Source organism: Aquarana catesbeiana, linkage group LG07 (assembly GCF_042186555.1).
Source record: "Aquarana catesbeiana isolate 2022-GZ linkage group LG07, ASM4218655v1, whole genome shotgun sequence".
Taxonomy (NCBI): Eukaryota; Metazoa; Chordata; class Amphibia; order Anura; family Ranidae; genus Aquarana; species Aquarana catesbeiana.
In genome coordinates this window covers 149,190,364-149,203,313 of record NC_133330.1, presented here as the reverse complement: position 1 = coordinate 149,203,313, position 12,950 = coordinate 149,190,364, and the positions used below count along the sequence as shown (strand labels likewise).

The window sequence follows — 12,950 nt, the reverse complement described above, 5'->3', positions numbered from 1 at the left end:
TTATTCTATGGTTCGCTTTCTCTCTGTTTCCCTGTTGGATTACAAATACTGCAGTTTAAAAACATGGGCTAGGTGAAGATATCTGAAGACAAGGAACTTTTATTATCTCTTACAAAGCGACAAAGTTCTACTAGGAAGTTGGGACATTGAATTACAATCTAGGGGGAGTCCTTGAGTGTCATTACATGTGTTTCACATTACCTTGTAATTTGGTGTGTGCGTGTAGTGGGGCTTCAGTGGGAGAGTGTTGAATATAGGTCCTTGAGAATATTGAGCATTTGTCCAACTGTACCCCCATCTATCTTTGTTCTCTATTTTGAATACACAGTCTTCATATTCATACTAATTGTTATCAACTGTCATTTATTGTTTGCATTTAATCACACTGTTCTTTATGTTTAACCACTTGACCACTGGGCACTTAAACCCCCTTCCTAACCAGACCAATTTTCAGCTTTCGCTGCTCCCACACTTTGAATGACAATTACTCAGTCATGCAACACTGTACCCCTATGAATTTTTTGTCCTTTTTTTCACACAAATAGAGTTTTATTTTGGTGGTATTTAATCACCGTTGGGTTTTTTATTTTTTGCACTATAAATAAAAAAAGACTGAAAATTCGGTAAAAAAAAAAAAAAAAATGTCTTTGTATCTGTTAAAATTTATTGCAGAGTATTGGCGAGTATTGGTGAGTATTGGCAGAGTATTGGCAAGTATTGGCGAATATTGGCAGAGTATTGCATATTATTGCAGAGTATTGCAGAATATGGGCAGAGTACTGCAGAGTATTGGCAGAGTACTGCAGAGTATGGGCACTGGGCAGCGCTGTGGGCACTACAGATCCAGCCCACAGCACTGCTGCAAATGATCTCTCCTCCTCTCCCCTCGCACTGTACAGATCGGTACATTTGACGGAGCGATCACGTGGTAAATGGCCGCTACCAGCAGCCATTTACCATGATCCGTGATGTGCCAGGTCTTCCGGACCCGGCGGTCATGGATATTTCCAGGAGCGCGCCCCAGGGGGCGCACGAGAGCAAGATTCTAGGAGGACGTCCATGGATGCCTTCCCAGAATAAGCCAACTGCGCTGTAGCCGTCTTTCGGCTATGGCCCGGTCAGCAAGTGGTTAATACCCACTTTAGTAAACTTTCTGAGTGGTTAAATAACATTCTGTGTGAGTCTCTATTACTACTACAGCTGGTGTAGTGACGGGATCCAGGGCTATGGTAAATATATTTGGTGGTTCATCCTTACTGTGTTTCTCTCTATTGCTGGGTCCCACACTAATATTATCAAGCAGGTGTGCCAGAGGGGTTGAGACCGTTCTTGGGGTTGAGAGGCAGGGTGCAGAATCAAAATGTTCATCAGCAGCTCCTTCAGGGGTAGTGCTACATTTAGCATACAAACCCACTGTACTGAAAACTCATGATGTCATTTTTTTTCAGTTTTGGCAACCCTCCAGGAATCCTTGCACCTGCCTTTGTAGTGCAGGATGTAACATATCAGAAGACTGTGTCACCTTCAGAGCATGTACTAGTAACACTCCACTGTGCACCCTATGCTATATTAAATGTTTTTGTTGTACACATACTTTACCGACATCTCATTTTTTATTTAACACTTTATAGAAGGCAAAAAGGTCAATGTTTATAATTGCAAACAAACTAGGCCCAAATTGAGCAAGAGCACCGAAAGTATGGCATGAAAGTGCTTATGAACTAATAAGGTAAATAACAATAACTGTAAAAAAAGCCATAAAAAAATTAAATTAAAGTGGTTGTAAAAGGCAGAAGGTTTTTATCTTAATGCATTAAGATAAAAACCTTATGTGTGTAGCAGCCCCTCTAAGCCCCCCTATTACTTACCTGAGCCCCATCTCTATCCAGTGATGTGCACGAGTGCCTCGGCCGTCCAGGACTCCCCTCCTGATTGGCTGGGACACTGCAGCAGTGCCATTGGCTCCTGCTGCTGTCAAAGTCAGTTAGCCAATCAGGAGAGAGAGGGGGCGGGGCTGAACCGTGGCTCTGTGTCTGAATGGACACAGGGAGCTGCGGCTCGGCTCAGGTGCCCCCATAGCAAGCTGCTTGCTGTGGGGGCACTCGACAAGAGGGAGGGGCTAGGAGCACAGAAGAGTGACTTGAGAAAAGGAGGATCCAGGCTGCTCTGTGCAAAACCATTTCACAGAGCAGGGATGTATAACATGTTTGTTATTTTTAGAGAAAAAAAATAAACTTTTGTATCACTTTAAAGCAAAGAATGGCAGTGGCAGTAGCGGAACTACCAGGGTCGCAGCAGGTGCACTTGCGACTGGGCCCGGCATTCTGCTACTGTAGGAGGGGCCCGAGACGGCAAGAAGGACAGCATGGACAGCTGAGTGAAGAGCCAACCCCAGGCACTCTTAATCTGTGAGGTGAGGAGGGGGGAGCGAGGACTGCACACGGAGCTTCTGGATCTTCTCCTGTCTGACAGCAGAGATTGTTATTCTCACTCCTTTGCAGGATGTGCCGATTCCCCAACACTGCAGTTCCACTCGAACTTTGCCTTATCTCTCTTTCTTTCTTCAACTAGTAATCACTCCCCTCCAGCCCTCAGCATGTTCTCTTCCTGTCACTTCACCTTCTTCTTTGGTCCCATTTGATTCGCTCAACTTCTCCAGCTGTCTGCATCTCTCTCTACCTTGTCTGCACAATCATGCAGTAAGTTAGCAGCAATTCTCCTGAAATGTTTTTCCTGTTACCTTTATCCCTTCTCTTCTATCTGCTTAACCCCCCATAAATCTGCACTACACACATCCCTGCAGCAGCCCCCCTCCCCCCCTCAGCTCTGGACATTCCACACTCCCATATATCTGACACCCTTTCTATCCCAGTTTACTCCTCTAACTGTACTGTCCCTATATTGTAGCCTTAGCACTTTCTCTGCACTCCTTCATGAACACATACTCTTACTACTTAGACCCCCACATATTCACTATTTTCTTATCGCTAATGCACCTTTTCCATGGGGCGGGCTCTGCCAGAAGTCCACCTGCTCAGCGCCTGAGGAGCAGGAAGATGGCTGGTCTGTTTCCAATCCGCTTATGCAGAGCGGCCACAGACACACCTTTTTCTTCTCAATAGGCAGTCGGATGTAAATGGACCGCCTGTCCGTTTAGACCGGACCGCCATGTAATCCCATCCACCAGACGAATGGAGAACTGATCCCCATCCGTCTGTTTTTAGCAGATTGGATTGGATGTAGGCAGATGTAAACAGGCACACGTCTTTTTACACCCGCCATTCCATAGGAGGAGAATGGAGGGTCTAGTCGGGTCTGCCTGAAAAACTGACAGTCTGACCCAATTAGTCCACTCATGTGAAAGGGGCCTAATAGTGGACTCACATCAGTGTGCTGCAGTTTGGGCGCAGTGTGATTGTATGAAAAGTTTACATGCGTTTTCACAAAGGTACATCAAATTCCTACATGCTGCATATTTGCTGTGCTTTCAGAAAACTCACTGCCTATTAGAATTCAATGGGAGCGCAGCTATAACTCCATCTAAAGCACACATACAATCCCACTGCGGCCAAACTGCAGCACACCGATGTGAGCCCACTATAAGGCTTGTGGTTTTTTTGACACACGCAGAAACACACTGGCCTTTAGTAGACACAAAGCAGTGCCATTAATTATTAAATGGCACCCCAACACATCTGCTAACCCAGGCATTTTCACACGCACCAAACCACATGGAGCCACACAGGGTCTCTATCTCAAAAGTGAGCTATCAGGGGTCTGTTTAGAGCCCTGATGTTTCACCAAATGGCTGTTAAACATGTAAAAAAAAGTCAATAAAAAAATTCTGTTTAAAAAATGTAAAAAAATAAGGGCTTGCTTTGGTCTCTGAAGAGCAATCCACATTCAGATTGCTCTTCATAGATCATTTGACAGGTAGTGAGGAGGTGTTGTATTGCCTGTGCACTGCCTGCTTTAACCCTTTCAATTCTGCACTAGCATGCCATAACCATGTGCATTGCATGCAGTTGTGGGGCGCTTGCAGAGCAGCACCATTCACTTGAATGGGTCAAGTTAAGCAGGGGGTACAATTCATACTGCATGTCACTGGGATCAGTAGGAAGTGCCCTGGGTCCAGAGGAAGGGGCCCCTGGACCGATGGAAAGGGGGGGGGCCCTTCATGGTTCTTGCACCAGGGCCTTGAAGGTTCTAGTTACGCCTCTGGGCAATGGTGTTGATGTAGGTGACATTACACATACACTACACTACAGTACTAGGAGAAAGCTGATAATATGTGCACCTTTCCTCCTGTCCTTTATATTGGTGCTGTTGAGGCATTGCCAGTCCCTGGATTTGGCTCTGTGGTCAATGGCACATGGCATGTGAGCACTGGACATGGGAAGGGTAGGGCTCATGCAACTGGTATTGCAGATTTGGAGTTGAGCAGGGATGGTGAAATTGATACTGCTGCTGACAGTAAAATTGGTGGGCCACTGGTGGTGGTGACAGCTGATTTGCGAATGTAGTACTTAGGGAGGGGTTAGGAATGTGGGAATGAAACACTCTGAAAACCTCAATGGTCACAGTAGATCTAATTTCTAATGGTACTTGCTTGATCATTGCCTTAGCCAGGTGATATTTATCGTCAATGCTCCTTCTTACAACTAATTTGTGTATGGCCCTCGTGGCATCTCCTTCTCCATTCTTGTTAGCCCCGCTGTGCTTTTCTCCTGGGAGGCAGCCTCTGGCTTCAATTTTTAGCTCGGTGCTGTATGGGCCAGACTGCTCCAAAATTTGCACAGTGGGATACTGTGTGGTGACGGTAGAATAAGACACCTCCAAATTTGCATCCGCAGTCTTGGCAAGACATGGCATACAGACTCAGAAAAAATTCTCCCTCTGCTTCCTTTTCTTCCTTCTCATGTTCAAATGCACACTGAGTTCTAAAAATAGAAGCAAGCCATATAGTCCTCATAATCTCTGAATGTTTACATATAACAACAAATGAGTATAAACAGACTTCCACAACTCCACATAGGGCTTCAGTAAATTTAAATTACGTACATTACAATGGTAGTATGGGACAGTATGCTGCTGGCCCTTGCACCACTCCCACTCTTCTTCTGCAGCATCAACTCCTTTCTATAGTAGTTCTGTATGTTCTGCCATTTGGTCTTCAGGATTTGACTAAAAAAAAATCAAAAAGTATGATGTAATAAAATAGTTTTTTTTGGTTTTTTATTCCAGGTTTCTAGGTAAAGGACATTCTTACCCTTCTTTGCATTTTGAGTTTCTCCTTGAAAAGTTGGCAATACACTACATCATTATCCTAACCCACAAGGCCATTTGGTGAAAGTTATGTCAAATTGTAATGCCAATTCCTACAAAAGAAAAGTGGCAGGAGATTGCTGATGTTTTGGCAGCAAACCCACTTCCCTAATTTTGTTCCCTACTCTTAGAGAGACCTTAGCTAAGTAAAGTGCATTATCAATTATAGAGTCTTCTGCACTCTCAGAATGGTAGAATGTTTTTTGTCATCCTCACCAACAAGTTGAGAATGCTTGATTCTTAATATAATTTGGATGCTGATAACTGTGGTTAAGGTTTCCTGTTTGCTGCACAACTAAATTCACCAGCCACTTTATTAAGTACACCTGTTCAATTGCTTGGCTCATGTGATACACAGTTCTAAGCCTTAACTTATTACAATTATTTGACGCCGCTGTACTCTCCTCTACGGCCCCTTTCACATGGGTGGACCGTATGTCCATTTTTCATCCGTTTTAGGATGAAAAACGGACATACATGTATTCCTATGGGATAGCGGATATCAGCGGATGAACATCCGATGACATCAGTCTCCGCTATGCTCTGAAACTGATGACGGAGGAAAACCCTATTTTTGCATCCGTCTGCGGATCGGATGAAAACGGACAGACAGTCCATTTTCATCTGATCCCCCCATAGAGGAAAGCAGAGGTCTGACCGGTCTGTTTCTGCACAGCGTGCAGAGACGGACTAGTCATCCGCCAGCTCAGCGGGGATCAACGGAGCGATCCCCGCCGAGCAAGCGGATGTCCAAAAACGTATCCTCCCGGGATCTGCCCATGTGAAAAGGGCCTTAGGATGGTGTGACTGGGGGTGGGGTTTGGGCATGGTTGGGGGCAGGGAGCTGAGTGGGGGTGGTGAGTTCCTCAGTTTTTTCTGAGAAAAAAAGCCCTGTTTAACCACTTGCCGACCAGCTGCCGTACTTTTACAGTGGCAGGTCAGCTCTTCTGCGCGAACCGACGTACTTGTACGTCGGTCCGTACATGGGAGATTGCCGTGGCGCGTCGCCGCCGGCGTTCTGGGGCACTCGCCGTGAGCCGCGGGTCCACCAGACTCGATATACGCTGGCTGACTGCGATCATTGTGCACAGAGGCAGAATGGGGATCTGCCGTTGTAAACAAGGCAGATCCCCATTCTGACAGGGGACATGTCAGATATCTTCTGTTCCCAGTGATCGGGAACAGCGATCTTTGTCATGTCCCTGGCAGCCCATCCCCCCTACAGTTAGAACACACCCAGGGAACACAGTTAAACGCCCCCTATTGTTAGCCCCTTCCCTGCCAGTGTCATTTATACATTGATCAGTGAATTTTTATTGCACTGATCAATGTAATAATGTCACTGGTCCCTCATAAGGTTCATTTGGGTCAGATTTGTCTGCCGCAATGTCGCAGTCCCGCTAAAAATCACAGATCGCTGACATTACTAGTGAAAAAATAAAATAAAATAAAAGTCCACAAATCTATCCCGTAGTTTGTAGATGCAATAACTTTTGCGCAAACCAATCAATATACGCTTATTGCGATATGTAGAAGAATATATAATGACCTAAATTTATGAAGAAATTTGTTTTTTTACATTTTTTGGGGGGATATGTGTTATAGCAAAAAGTAAAAAATATATGTTTATTTTTTCAAAATTGTTGCTTTTTTTTGTTTATAGCTCAAATAATAAAAACCGCAGAGGTTATCAAATACCACCAAAAGAAAGGTCAATATGTGGGAAAAAAAAGACATACATTTTGTTAGGGTACAACATCCAATGACCAAGCAATTGTCAGTTAAAGTGACGCAGTGCCATATCGCAAAAAATAGCCTGGTCAATAACTACTTCAGCCCAAGGATTTGCCCCCTTAATGACCAGGCCATTTTGTGCGATACAGCACTGTGTTGCTTTAACTGACAATTGTGCGGTCGTGCGACCCTGTACCCCAAAAAAATTGACATCCATTTTTCCCCACAAATAGAGCTTTCTTTTGGTGGTATTTGATCAGATCTGTGGTTTTTATTTTTTGCGCTATAAACAAAAAAGAGTGACAATTTTGAAAATTATTTATTTATTTATTTTTTTTTACTTTTTGCTATAATATATATCCAAAAAAAAAAAAATATATATATATACATATATATATATATACATATATATATATATATATATACATATATATATATATATATATATATATATATATATATATATATATATATACATACATATATATATATATATATATATATATATATATATACATATACATATACATATATATATATATATATATATATATATATATATATATATATATATATATATATATATATATATATATATATATACACATTTATTCATCAGTTTGGGCTGATATATATTCTTCTACATATTTTTGGTAAAAAAAAAAAAAATCACAATAGGCGTATATTGATTGGTTGGCGCCAAAGTTATCGCATCTATAATGGATAGATTTAGGGACTTTCTTTTTTATTGTTTTTACTAGTAATGGTGGCGATCTGCGATATTTAGCGGGACTGGACAATCTGATCCCAAATGACACTTTTTGGGGACCAGTGACATTATTACATTGATCAGTGCTATTAAAAAGCACTGATCAATGTAAAAATGACACTGGTAGGGAAGGGGTTAACACTAGGTGGCGATCAAGGGGTTAAGTGTGTTCCCTGGGTTTGTTCCAACTGTAGGGGGGGATGGGATGACTGGGACATGACAGAGATCACTGTTCCTGATCACTGGGAACAGAAGATCTCTGACATGTCCCCTGTCAGAATGGGGATTCGCCTTGTTTACACTGGCAGATCCCCGTTCTGCCTCTGTACTAGGCGATAGCAGGTTGCCGGTGGACATCAAGTCCGCCGTCCCGCAACTGTGCCTGCACGAGCCGCCGTACAGGTACGGCAATTCGTGCATCGCTGCCAACCTGCCACAGTATATGTGCGTGAGCTGGTCGGCAAGTGGTTAAGGGGGCAAATCCTTTCAGGGCTGAAGTGGTGAAAGGTATTTTGCATGTGTAATGTTTCATATACATCATTAATAAAATCACAATTCCCTGCCAAACTGAACATTTTAAAATATTTTTTTGCTTTGGTACATATTCCCCAGGGCAGTACCCAGCTCCTGTGCCTTTTGTTTGACACACCTTTGCCTCTGATGCTAAGAAATGGCCATTACTGGCCATTATACAGTATTTTCTGCATTCACACATTCGAATAGCAGAGAATATATATAGCATTCGCATGTGATTTTACCCCATTTGCACAGAACAAAATTACATGCAATTTTGATGGATGAACAGCTATGCAATGTTTTCATAAATACACCCTTATATATACACTCACCGGCCACTTTATTAGATACACCTGTTCAATTGCTTGGTAACACAAATTGCTAATCAGCCAATCACATGGCAGCAACTCAATGCATTTAGGCATCTAGACGTGGTGAAGACAACAAAATGGGGAAGAAAGGGGATTTAAGGGACTTTGAACGTGACATGGTTGTTAATACCAGACAGGCTGGTCTGAGTATTTTAAAAACTGCTGATCCACTGGGGTTTTCACACATAGCCATCTCTAGGGTTTACAGAGAATAGTCCGAAAAGAGAAAATATCCAGTGAGCGGGAGTTGTGCGGACGAAAATGCCTTGTAGATAAACAGTAACTCAAATAACCACTTGTTACAACCAAGGTACCCACAACACATTAAACCTTGAAGCAGATGGGCTACAGCAGCAGAAGACCACATCGGGCGCCACTCCTGTCAGCTAAGAACAGGAAACTGAGGCTACAATGCGCACAGGCTCACCAAAATTGGACAATAGAGGATTGGAAAAATGTTGCCTGGTCTGATGAGTCTTGATTTCAGCTGCAACATTCAGATGGTGGGGTCAGAATTTGCCATAAACAACATATAATCACGGATCCATCCTGATTTGTATCAATGGTTCAGGCTGGTGGTGGTGATGTGATGGTGTGGGGGATATTTTCTTGGCACACTTTGGGCCCCTTAGTACCAAACGAGCATAGTTTAAACGCCACGACCTACATGAGTATTGTTGCTGACTATGTCCGCACATTTATGACTACAGTGTACCCATCTTCTAATGTCTACTTCCAGCAGGATAATGCACCATGTCACAAAGCTCAAATCGTCGCTAACTGGTTTCTTGAACATGACTATCAGTTCACTGTACTCGAATGGTCACCAGATCTCAATCCAATAGAGCACCTTTGGGATGTGGTAGAACTGTGTGATGCTATGTCAGTATGGACCAAAACCTCTAAAGAATGTTTCCAACACTTTGTTGAATCTATGCCATGAAGAATTAAGGTAGTTGTGAAGGCAAAAGGAGTCCAACACGGTACTAGCAAGGTGTACCTAATAAAGTGGCCAGTGAGTGTATATACATGGCGAGAGGGCTATGATATGGAGGCAGCTTCCAATAAAGCCACTAGACAATGACTAGAGGTCCTTCAAGTATGCTTCAGTTGAGGGATAAAACGGCTGAGTACTATAAGGCCCCTGTGGATCAAGTACCCTGGCAGGCTCAGTTGCTTAAGTTATTCAGGATTATACTGTATATCATGCTATGACAGTTGAGTTCTTTGAATATTGTACATTATGTGATTTGTGGTTAATGTTGGAAGTAGGGATGGTCCCGCGGTGGTCTGGTATGGTTCACTGTAAAAAATATTGTGCTGGGTCTACTCAAAAAAATTGAGGTAACTATTTGCATCACTTTTTTAAGTAATGTCACCTAAACTTATTCTTGTCTGACTCATTAGACTTTTCATTTTTTCATCTTTGTTGTTTTAGGTAACGCCAACTAATTTTTTTTCAGTTTATAGACCATAGTGTTTTAACTTAGGAATACATACCTTAACTCGTCTGGAACTATAGTTTTAAGTAAAGCCAACTAAATTTTTCCAATTTATAGACTGTAAAGCCAACTCAATTTTTCCAGTTTTTAGACCATAGGTTCAAGTAAAGCCTACTCAATTTTTTCAGTTTATAGACCATAACTTTACTTATTGATTTATCTTAGGTATGTATATAGCACTGTCAATTTACATATACATTCGCATCAGTCCCTCTGCTCAAGGAGCTTACAATCTAAGATCACTAACTCACATTCATATATACACATACTAGGACCAATTCATACAGGAGCCAATTATTCTACCAGCATGTATTTTGAGTGTGGGAGGAAACCCATGCAGGCACAGGGAGAACATGCAAACAACGTAGTGGTCAGGATTTGAACCAGCAATCCCTTTGCTGCTAGGGTGAAAGTGCTAACCACTACACCACTGTGTTAACCACAAAACCACAAAACCACTAAGTTGGTAAAACTTATTTTCCAAATGTATTTGATATATGTTTAAAGGTTTTTATTTAATATTAAAACAATAATATGTTTTTTTTTAAAAAAAGGAATAGTCTCATGAAACAGGCTTTCAAAACTAATTAACATTCATTATTTATAATAAAGAAGACTTCCGATAACCGGCAAATCCTGTTTAAACTGTGATCAGCTGTGATTGGACACAGCTGGTCACATGGTAAAGAGCCGATGGATTGGCTCTTTACCACGATCTGTGAACAGCTGTGTCCAGAAGACAGCTATAGCGTGGGTGGGAGGTGGTTAAAGTGGTTGTAAACCTCAGACATGAAATATACTACAAGTGCAAACTACAAGTGCAAAGTGCACTTGAAATTGCACTAAAAGTGCACTTGGAAGTGCAGTTGCTGTAAATCTGAGGGGTAGATCTGAAATGTCTGCTGCTTTGTTCCTCTGCTATAAGTCACTTCTGACAAGTTTTCCTGACACCAAGAGAAAAAAGGTGACTGGGAGGGATCTCCAGGACACAGCATGTGATTGAGAGCCTCAGCTCTGTACCCAAACTACATTTTTATAATTTTTTTTATAATTTTCTTCCAACAAATAGAGCTTTCTTTTGGTGGTATTTGATCACCTCTGGGTTTTTTTTGTTTGCTAAACAAATGGGCACTGATATACAGCACTGATGGGCACCGATAGGTAGCACTGATGGGCACCGATAGGCAGCACTGATGGGCACTGATAGGCAGCACTGATGGGCACTGATGATTAGGCACTTATATGCAGCGCGGTTAGGTGGCACTGATATGCAGCACTGGTGGGCACTGATAGGCTGCAATAATATGCAGCACTGTTGGGCACTGATAGGCGGCACTGATAGGCAGCACTGATGGGTGGCACTGATGGCCCCTAATAGATGGCACTGGTAGGCAGCACTGATGAGGAGGCACTGACAGTCATTACAGATGGGCACTGATTGGCATTTGTGAAGGGCACCGACATGCGTTACTGATGGGCACAGATTGGCATTTTGATGGGCACTGATTGGTACTTTGATGGGCACTGATTGACATTTTGGTGGGCACTAATTGGCATTTGGTGGGCACTGATTGGCATTTTGGTTGGCACCTCTGATGGGGGCTGCACTGATAATCAATGCGCTGATTATTAGCGCAGACACCCCCCCCCCCCCCCCACTGTCAGGAGAGCTGCCAATCGTCTCTCCCTGTCAGCATGAACAGAGGAAAGCCATTTACCGACACTTCCTGGTTACTGCTGTGATCAGTTGTTAATGGTCACAGCTGATCACATGGTTAACCACTTCAATACAGGACATTTATACACCCTTCCTGCCCAGACCAATTTTGTAGCTTTCAGCGCTCTTACACTTTGAATGCCAATTACTCAGCCATGCAACACTGTACCCAAACAACATTTTTATCAATTTTTATCATTTTTTTCATACAAATAGAGCTTTCTTTTGGTGGTATTTAATCACCACTGGGTTTTTTATTGTTTGTGACATAAGTGAAAAAAGAGCGAAAATTTTGAAGAAAAAAACACTTTTTTAGTTTCTATGATAAAATTTTGCAAATAAGTCATTTTTGTTCATAAATGTGGGTCAAAATTTATACTGCTACGTCTCTTTGGTAAAAATAACCCAAATTAGTGGATATTATTTAGGCTACTTTCACACTGGGGCAGGCGGGTGCTGGTGGTAAAGCGGCGCTATATTTAGCGCCGCTTTACCGTCGTTTTAGCGGTGCTATTCAGTTGCTCACGGGATGGTTTTAACCCCCGCTAGTGGCTGAAAAAGGGTTAAGACCGCCTGCAAAGCGCCGCTGCAGCGGCGCTTTGCCAGCAGGTTTGCAGCGCTGCCCCATTGTTTTCAATGGAAAGATGCGGCTTGCAGGACTTTTTTGACCAACCTGCAAGCGCACTGCTCCAGTGTGAAAGCCCTCGGGGCTTTCACATTGGAGTGAATTGAATGGCTCTTTCAGGGTGCTTTGCAGGCGCTATTTTTAGCAATTTAGTGCTTGCAAAGCGCCTCAGTGTGAAAGTAGCCTTATGCCCTATACACACGGTCGGACATTGATCGGACATTCCGACAACAAAATCCATGGATTTTTTCCGACGGATGTTGGCTCAAACTTGTCTTGCACACACACGGTCGCACAAAGTTGACAGAAAATCCGATCGTTCTGAACGCGGTGACGTAAAACATGGGACTATAAATGGGGCAGTAGCCAATAGCTTACGTCTCTTAATTTA

General features: G+C 42.8%; 1 long non-coding RNA gene across 2 annotated transcripts in view; it reads right to left on the bottom strand.

The window, feature by feature from the left end:
• Nucleotides 1-12,950, bottom strand: part of LOC141103288 (uncharacterized) — a 178,716-nt gene that overhangs the window by 99,338 nt on the left and 66,428 nt on the right. The window contains exons 3-4 of one of the 2 annotated variants that reach the window (XR_012235290.1): nt 5,062-5,184; nt 4,660-4,940 (exon numbers count right to left, since the gene is read on the bottom strand). This is a non-coding gene — a long non-coding RNA (uncharacterized lncRNA). Of the gene's footprint in view, nt 1-155; nt 4,941-5,061; nt 5,185-12,950 lie in introns of those variants that run through there. The other variant, XR_012235289.1, reaches the window with a different exon arrangement.